Here is a 7,857-nt window from a genome sequence, read left to right as displayed (position 1 = left end):
GCCAGCGAGATCCCTCGCCTGCAAGAACCGACCGGCAGCCTCCGTCACCCGAGGACGCGGAGGCGCTTGCCGCGGACGGCGGGACGGTATGCACTGGTGCACAGCGGACCCGTCACATCGCCAGTTCCTTGACCGACCGCCGACGCTTGTGCCGTTCCTCTCGTACTTGGCAGTCGCCGCGCGATTGTCGGGTCTCGTTCTTGCACGCTCGAACGGTCGGGAGGGCACTCGGCTGGCGTTTCGGGAACGCGCAGCCTCGCCTTCTACCGACGTAACCACGACTCGCCGTTCGCGCTCCGCCGCTCCTGTTTACAGTACTAGGCGGTCCCGCAGCGGTCGGGTCGCGCATTTCGAGCGCTTCGAGCCACGGTGCAGTGGCGGGTCGAAAGCCGACCTATGAGTGCGTTGCGCCGTTTGTACCCGCGTCCGCCACCTGGCCGACCGTCCAAGGTCGCGGTGTTGGCGTCCGCTGGGCGCAACAATTTGTCACGGGGTGCCGCTCCACATTCAGGCAGCCCCGTGGGGAAAAGCCGACCCCGCGTCCAAACGGGGTCAGCGGCAGAAAGTGTCGGGCGCAGACGCAGCTGAGGCGCTCACCCTTCACAATCCGTTAATGATCCTTCCGCAGGTTCACCTACGGAAACCTTGTTACGACTTTTACTTCCTCTAAATGATCAAGTTTGGTCATCTTTCCAACAGACCGGCGCAACCGAAAGGCCGCGCCGGACATCGGTCCGAAGACCTCACTAAATCATTCAATCGGTAGTAGCGACGGGCGGTGTGTACAAAGGGCAGGGACGTAATCAACGCGAGCTTATGACTCGCGCTTACTGGGAATTCCTCGTTCAAGGGGAACAATTGCAAGCCCCTATCCCAATCACGAAAGAAGTTCCACGGGTTACCCAGTCTTTTCAGACAGGGATAAAGACACGCTGCTTCCTTCAGTGTAGCGCGCGTGCGGCCCCGGACATCTAAGGGCATCACAGACCTGTTATTGCTCTGTTTCGTGCGGCTAGGAGCCGCTTGTCCCTCTAAGAAGGTTGTAAGGTGCTGGGAACCCCGCACCTATTTAATAGGCTAGAGTCTCGTTCGTTATCGGAATTAACCAGACAAATCGCTCCACCAACTAAGAACGGCCATGCACCACCATCCACCGAATCAAGAAAGAGCTCTCAATCTGTCAATCCTCCCAGTGTCCGGGCCGGGTAAGTTTTCCCGTGTTGAGTCAAATTAAGCCGCAGGCTCCACTCCTGGTGGTGCCCTTCCGTCAATTCCTTTAAGTTTCAGCTTTGCAACCATACTTCCCCCGGAACCCAAATACTTTGGTTTCCCGGAAGCTGCCCGCCGAGTCATTTGAGTAACTCAGGCGGATCGCTGGTTGGCATCGTTTATGGTCAGAACTAGGGCGGTATCTGATCGCCTTCGAACCTCTGACTTTCGTTCTTGATCAATGAAAACATTCTTGGCAAATGCTTTCGCAGTAGTTCGTCTTGCGACGGTCCAAGAATTTCACCTCTAGCGCCGCAATACGAATGCCCCCGTCCGTCCCTCTTAATCATTACCTCGTATTCCAAAAACCAACAGAACAGAAACGAGGTCTTGTTCTATTATTCCATGCAAGTTTATTCAGGCGACTCGCCTGCGTTGAGCACTCTAATTTTTTCAAAGTAAAAGCACCGGCCATCTCGAGGCACACAATGAAGTGCACCAAGAAAGAACCGGCATGATGTTCAGTCCGAGCCGTCGCATCGGGTAGATGCACTACTCGTCTGGAACTGAGATCCAACTACGAGCTTTTTAACCGCAGCAGCTTTAGTATACGCTATTGGAGCTGGAATTACCGCGGCTGCTGGCACCAGACTTGCCCTCCAATTGATCCTCGTTAAAGGATTTAGAGTGTACTCATTTCAATTACGGGGCCTCAAAAGAGTCCCGTATTGTTATTTTTCGTCACTACCTCCCCGTGCCGGGAGTGGGTAATTTGCGCGCCTGCTGCCTTCCTTGGATGTGGTAGCCGTTTCTCAGGCTCCCTCTCCGGAATCGAACCCTGATTCTCCGTTACCCGTAACAACCATGGTAAGCAAGTAACCTACCATCGAAAGTTGATAAGGCAGACACTTGAAAGAAACGTCGCCGGCTCGTGGCCATGCGATCAGCACAAAGTTATCCAGAGTCACCACACAATACGGGCCGAAACCCGATCGATCTTGGTCTAATAAAAGCACCCGTTACCCAAAGGGCTCCAGGCTCACTGCATGTATTAGCTCTAGAATTGCCACAGTTATCCAAGTAGGAAGAAACGATCTAAGGAACCATAACTGATTTAATGAGCCATTCGCGGTTTCGCCTTATTTCGGCATGTACTTAGACATGCATGGCTTAATCTTTGAGACAAGCATATGATTACTGGCAGGATCAACCAGGTAATCGTTCGACTGCGCGTCCGTCCTCGCCCTCGGCGGGCCGGACGCAGTCTGTGTGCGGCGGAGGCCACCTTCAGGCGCCCCAACACGCTTATTTTGCACTCCGAGATGACGGCGTTCGAGCTCGCTACGGCACAACCTTCCCGAAAGACGAGTGGGAGCCGTGCGGCAAGAAGCACGTTCATGCTCGCTCTTTTTCGTTGCATCGACTCGGTCGCGCCGTGCGGGTTGCCCAAGCCCGCTGCACTGTCGGTGGACCGGCCGGAACTAGCAACGGAGCCGAGACTGCAAAGCCGCCAGACGACGGGTCACGCCCGCGTCTTCGGCGCTTTCGCATCTGAATCGCCCGAGGACGACACGGAACACACCTCGATATCGTGGTAAAACGGCACCGTCCGACAACCAGCCCCTAACGCATCAAGCGGATGAGGCTGCAGACGACTGCCGTGGATTCCCCTGGAGCAGACCCGAGGACACGCTTGACGAGGCCGAAGCCCGCCGCATATCAGACACCCGGTCGCTTTCGCGTACGCCGCTCACGAGAACCCCCACATAATAGCAGCGATAAGTACCCAGACCTCCTTGGGCCCTAATACGAGCGTACTCGAGAAAATTTCACCGCGGGTGTGCCCCGAAACGTGTGGCATGTTGAGCGTGCCACAAGTCTACGTCGCTCTCAAACCCGCCGAGGTCGTAGAATTTGCGACCCTACTCACGAAATTCCCACCGAGGATACGGCCGCAAACGTACCGCACCTTGGGTAGGCCACGAGTTTGTGCAACACTACGCTGACGGCACAGCACCGAGGTCGTGCGCGCACGCACGGGAAAATTCCGCCGCGGTTTCTGCCGAAAACGTGAGGCACCACGACTCTCCGCAAGTTCGCGTCGACTGCGAAAGACCGAAGTCGTGAACGACGTGTCCGCTACTCGCCGCCGACACGCTGGACACCAAACGTACAACGACTCGACGGCGTCGTAGAGGCCCACGACGCGGTTTTCCTTAACGACGTCTCGGCGTGGCACCGACAGGTTAGAACGGCCGACCAACGTTCCCTGTCCGCCGTTCGGCTCAGTCGAAGGGCTCGGCGACTTCGGCAACGCTGCGAAGCCGCACGGTGACGCACGCCATGTCCCCATTTTTTTTTTTCTTTCTGCGTCTGCCGGGGTGCCCCTATAATAGCAGCGATAAGCACCCAGACCGCCGTGGGTCGCTCGCCCCGGCTGACGTGGTTTTTCGTACTCCTGCGGCGGTCGCCGTCAAGCACGTCCAAATACGCTACTTTCGTGGGCGCATTCACGCTCTTTCGCTTCGCCGGAGTGCCAGCACTCACTCTGCCAAAAACGGCGAACATCCGAGCGGCGGTTCCCACTTTTGCGTCGGCGTCGCAAACCCCGCCCCGGCAGACGAGGTTTGCCGTACTCGTGCGACGGTGGCCGGCGGGCACGTCGAAAGACGCCGATATCGTGCGCGAATTGGCGCACCTTGGCTTCACCGGAGTGCCGCCACTGACTCCTCCAAAAACGGCGAAGATCCGAGCGGCGCTTCCCACTTTCGCATCGGCGTCCCGAACTCCGCCCCGGCTGACGCGGTTTACCGTACTCGTGCGACGGTCGCCGGCGAGCACGTGGAAAGACGCCGATATCGTGCCCGAATCGGCTCCGTTCGGCTTCGCCGGAGTGCCAGCACTGGCTCGGCGAAAGACGACGAACATCCGAGCGACGGTTCTCACTATTGCGTACGCGTCGCAAACCCCGCCCCGGCAGACGCACTTTGCCGTACTCGTGCGACGGTCGCCGGCGAGCACGTAGAAAGACGCCGATATCGTGCCGGAATCGGCCCCGTTTGGCTTCGCCGGAGTGCCAGCACTCACTCGGCCACAAACGGCGAACATCCGAGCGGCGGTTCCCACTTAGCCGTCGGCGTCCCGAACTCCGCCCCGGCAGACGCGGTTGCCGAGCTCGTGCGACTAGCGACCGCGAAGCCGTCTCGCGACGCCGCTTTCGTGCGCGGCTCCCACTGCGACCTGGGTCACCCGAGGTCGACGAGCAAAAAAGAATGTCGAAAAAAATTTTTTTTTTTTTTTGCGTCTGCCGGGGTGCCCCTATAATAGCAGCGATAAGCACCCAGACCGCCATGGGTCGCTCGCCCCGGCTGACGTGGTTTTTCGTTTTCCTGCGGTGGTCGTCGTCAAGCACGTCCAAACACGCCACTTTCGTGGGCGCATTCGCGCTCTTTCGCTTCGCCGGAGTGCCAGCACTCACTCTGCCAAAAACGGCGAACATCCGAGCGGCGGTTCCCACTTTTGCGTCGGCGTCGCAAACCCCGCCCCGGCAGACGAGGTTTGCCGTACTCGTGCGACGGTGGCCGGCGGGCACGTCGAAAGACGCCGATATCGTGCGCGAATTGGCGCACCTTGGCTTCACCGGAGTGCCGCCACTGACTCCTCCAAAAACGGCGAAGATCCGAGCGGCGCTTCCCACTTTCGCATCGGCGTCCCGAACTCCGCCCCGGCTGACGCGGTTTACCGTACTCGTGCGACGGTCGCCGGCGAGCACGTGGAAAGACGCCGATATCGTGCCCGAATCGGCTCCGTTCGGCTTCGCCGGATTGCCAGCACTGGCTCGGCGAAAGACGACGAACATCCGAGCGACGGTTCTCACTATTGCGTACGCGTCGCAAACCCCGCCCCGGCAGACGCACTTTGCCGTACTCGTGCGACGGTCGCCGGCGAGCACGTAGAAAGACGCCGATATCGTGCCGGAATCGGCCCCGTTTGGCTTCGCCGGAGTGCCAGCACTCACTCGGCCACAAACGGCGAACATCCGAGCGGCGGTTCCCACTTAGCCGTCGGCGTCCCGAACTCCGCCCCGGCAGACGCGGTTGCCGAGCTCGTGCGACTAGCGACCGCGAAGCCGTCTCGCGACGCCGCTTTCGTGCGCGGCTCCCACTGCGACCTGGGTCACCCGAGGTCGACGAGCAAAAAAGAATGTCGAAAAAAATTTTTTTTTTTTTTTTTGCGTCTGCCGGGGTGCCCCTATAATAGCAGCGATAAGCACCCAGACCGCCATGGGTCGCTCGCCCCGGCTGACGTGGTTTTTCGTTTTCCTGCGGTGGTCGTCGTCAAGCACGTCCAAACACGCCACTTTCGTGGGCGCATTCGCGCTCTTTCGCTTCGCCGGAGTGCCAGCACTCACTCTGCCAAAAACGGCGAACATCCTAGTGGCGGTTCCCACTTTTGCGTCGGCGTCGCCAACCCCGCCCCGGCATACGCGGTTTGCCGTACTCGTGCGGCGGTGGCCGGCGGGCACGTCGAAAGACACCGATATCGTGCGCGAGTCGATGCTTCTTGGTCTCGCAGGAGGGCCGCCACTCACTCCTGCAAAAACGGCGAAGATCCGAGCGGCGCTTCCCACTTTTTCGTCGGCGTCGCAAACCTCGCCCCGGCAGACGCGCTTTGCCGTACTCGTGCGACGGTCGCCGGCGAGCACGTCGAAATACGCCGATATCGTGCCCGAATCGGCCCCGTTTCGCTTCGCCGGAGTGCCAGCACTCGCTCGGCCAAAGACGACGAACATCCGAGCGACGGTTCCCACTATTGCGTACGCGTCGCGAACCCCGCCCCGGCAGACGCGGTTTGCCGTACTCGTGCGGCGGTGGCCGGCGGGCACGTCGAAAGACGCCGATATCGTGCACGAATTGGCGCTCCTTGGCTTCACCGGAGTGCCAGCACTCACTCGGCCAAAAACGGCGAACATCCGAGCAGCGGTACCCACTTAGCCGTCGGCATCCCGAACTCCGCGCCGGCTGACGCGGTTGCCGAGCTCGTGCGACTAGCGACCGCGAACGCGTCTCGCGACGCCGCTTTCGTGCGCGGCTCCCATTGCGACCTGGGTTACCCGAGCTCGACCAGCAAAAAAGAAGGTCGAAAATTTTTTTTTTTTTTCTGCGTCTGCCGGGGTGCCCCTATAATAGCAGCGATAAGCACCCAGACCGCCGTGTGTCGCTCGCCCCGGCTGACGTGGTTTTTCGTACTCCTGCAGCGGTCGCCGTCACGCACGTCCAAATACGCCACTTTCGTGGGCGCATTCGCGCTCTTTCGCGTCGCCGGAGTGCCAGCACTCACTCTGCCAAAAACGGCCAACATCCGAGCGGCGGTTCCCACTTTTGCGTCGGCGTCGTAAACCCCGCCCCGGCAGACGCGGTTTGCCCTACTCGTGCGACGGTCGCCGGCGAGCGCGTCGAAAGACGCCGATATCGTGCGCTAATTGGCGCTCCTTGGCTTCTCCGGAGTGCCGCCACTCACTCCTCCAAAAACGGCGAAGATCCGAGCGGCGTTCTCCACTTTCGCATCGGCGTCCCGAACTCCGCCCGGGCTGACGCGGTTTACCGTACTCGTGCGACGGTCGCCGGCGGGCACGTCGAAAGACGCCGATATCGTGCCGTAATCGGCCCCGTTTGGCTTCGCCCGAGTGCCAGCACTCACTCGGCCAAAAACGGCGAACATCCGAGCAGCGTTTCCCACTTTCGCATCGGCGTCCCGAAGCCCGCCCCGGCAGACGCGGTTTGCCCTACTCGAGCGACGGTCGCCGGCGATCACGTCGAAAGGCGCCGAATTCGTGCACGAATCGATGCTTCTTGGTCTCGCAGGAGGGCCGCCACTCACTCCTGCAAAAACGGCGAAGATCCGAGTTGCGCTTCCCACTTTTTCGTCGGCGTCCCGAACTACGCCCCGGCTGACGCGGTTTACCGTACTCGTGCGACGGTCGCCGGCGGGCACTTCAAAATACGCCGATTTCGTGGGCGCATTCACGCTGTTTCGCTTCCCCGGAGTGCCAACACTCACTCTGCCGAAAGCGGCGATCATCCGAGCGGCGGTTCCCACTTTTGCGTCGGCTTCGCAAACGGCGCCCCGGCAGACGCGCTCGTGCGACGTACTCGTGCGACGGTCGCCGGCGAGCACGTCGAAAGACGCCGATATCGTGCTCGAATCGACCCCGTTTCGCTTCGCCAGAGTGCTGCCAGTCACGGCGCAGAAAACGGCGAACAAGTGTTTTTTTTTTTTTTTTTTCCTAGAATTTGTGTTATAGAAGGCACATTTGATATCGGACGATAATTTTCAACTTTATCACGCGCACCGATTTTCGTGTAGAGGTTTGCAAGTTTATGGGAATTTCTCCACTTGGAATAATGCGATTTAGTAGTACTACGAGAACTTCATGGATGTACTCAAGGGTACGGGGCAAGTCAGTTACGTCAACACCTGCAGATTTTTTACACTTCAAACTGAAAATTGTTGGTTGTGAGTCCTCGTGTGATATTAAAGGCCGATTCGCTAACACATAGAACAAAGAAAGAAAGGAAGAAAAAACGCCCGCGCTCGCTCAAGAAACCTGGGTTCGCAACAAGTGGCAACAACAAGCAACCGAGCGAG

The 7,857-nt window shown here is 59.2% G+C and overlaps 1 non-coding gene across 1 annotated transcript; it reads right to left on the bottom strand.

Moving 5' to 3' along the window:
• Positions 1 to 611: 611 nt before the first annotated feature.
• LOC142794708 (small subunit ribosomal RNA) lies at positions 612 to 2,426 on the bottom strand. The gene has a single exon (XR_012892563.1). It is a non-coding gene; the product is annotated as a small subunit ribosomal RNA (ribosomal RNA).
• Between the last annotated feature and the right edge of the window lie 5,431 nt (positions 2,427 to 7,857).

The sequence above is a fragment of the Rhipicephalus microplus genome, unplaced genomic scaffold (assembly GCF_043290135.1).
Source record: "Rhipicephalus microplus isolate Deutch F79 unplaced genomic scaffold, USDA_Rmic scaffold_481, whole genome shotgun sequence".
Taxonomy (NCBI): domain Eukaryota; kingdom Metazoa; phylum Arthropoda; class Arachnida; order Ixodida; family Ixodidae; genus Rhipicephalus; species Rhipicephalus microplus.
The sequence above is the reverse complement of the archived record's forward strand: the minus strand, read 5'-3'. Positions and strand labels throughout refer to the sequence as shown.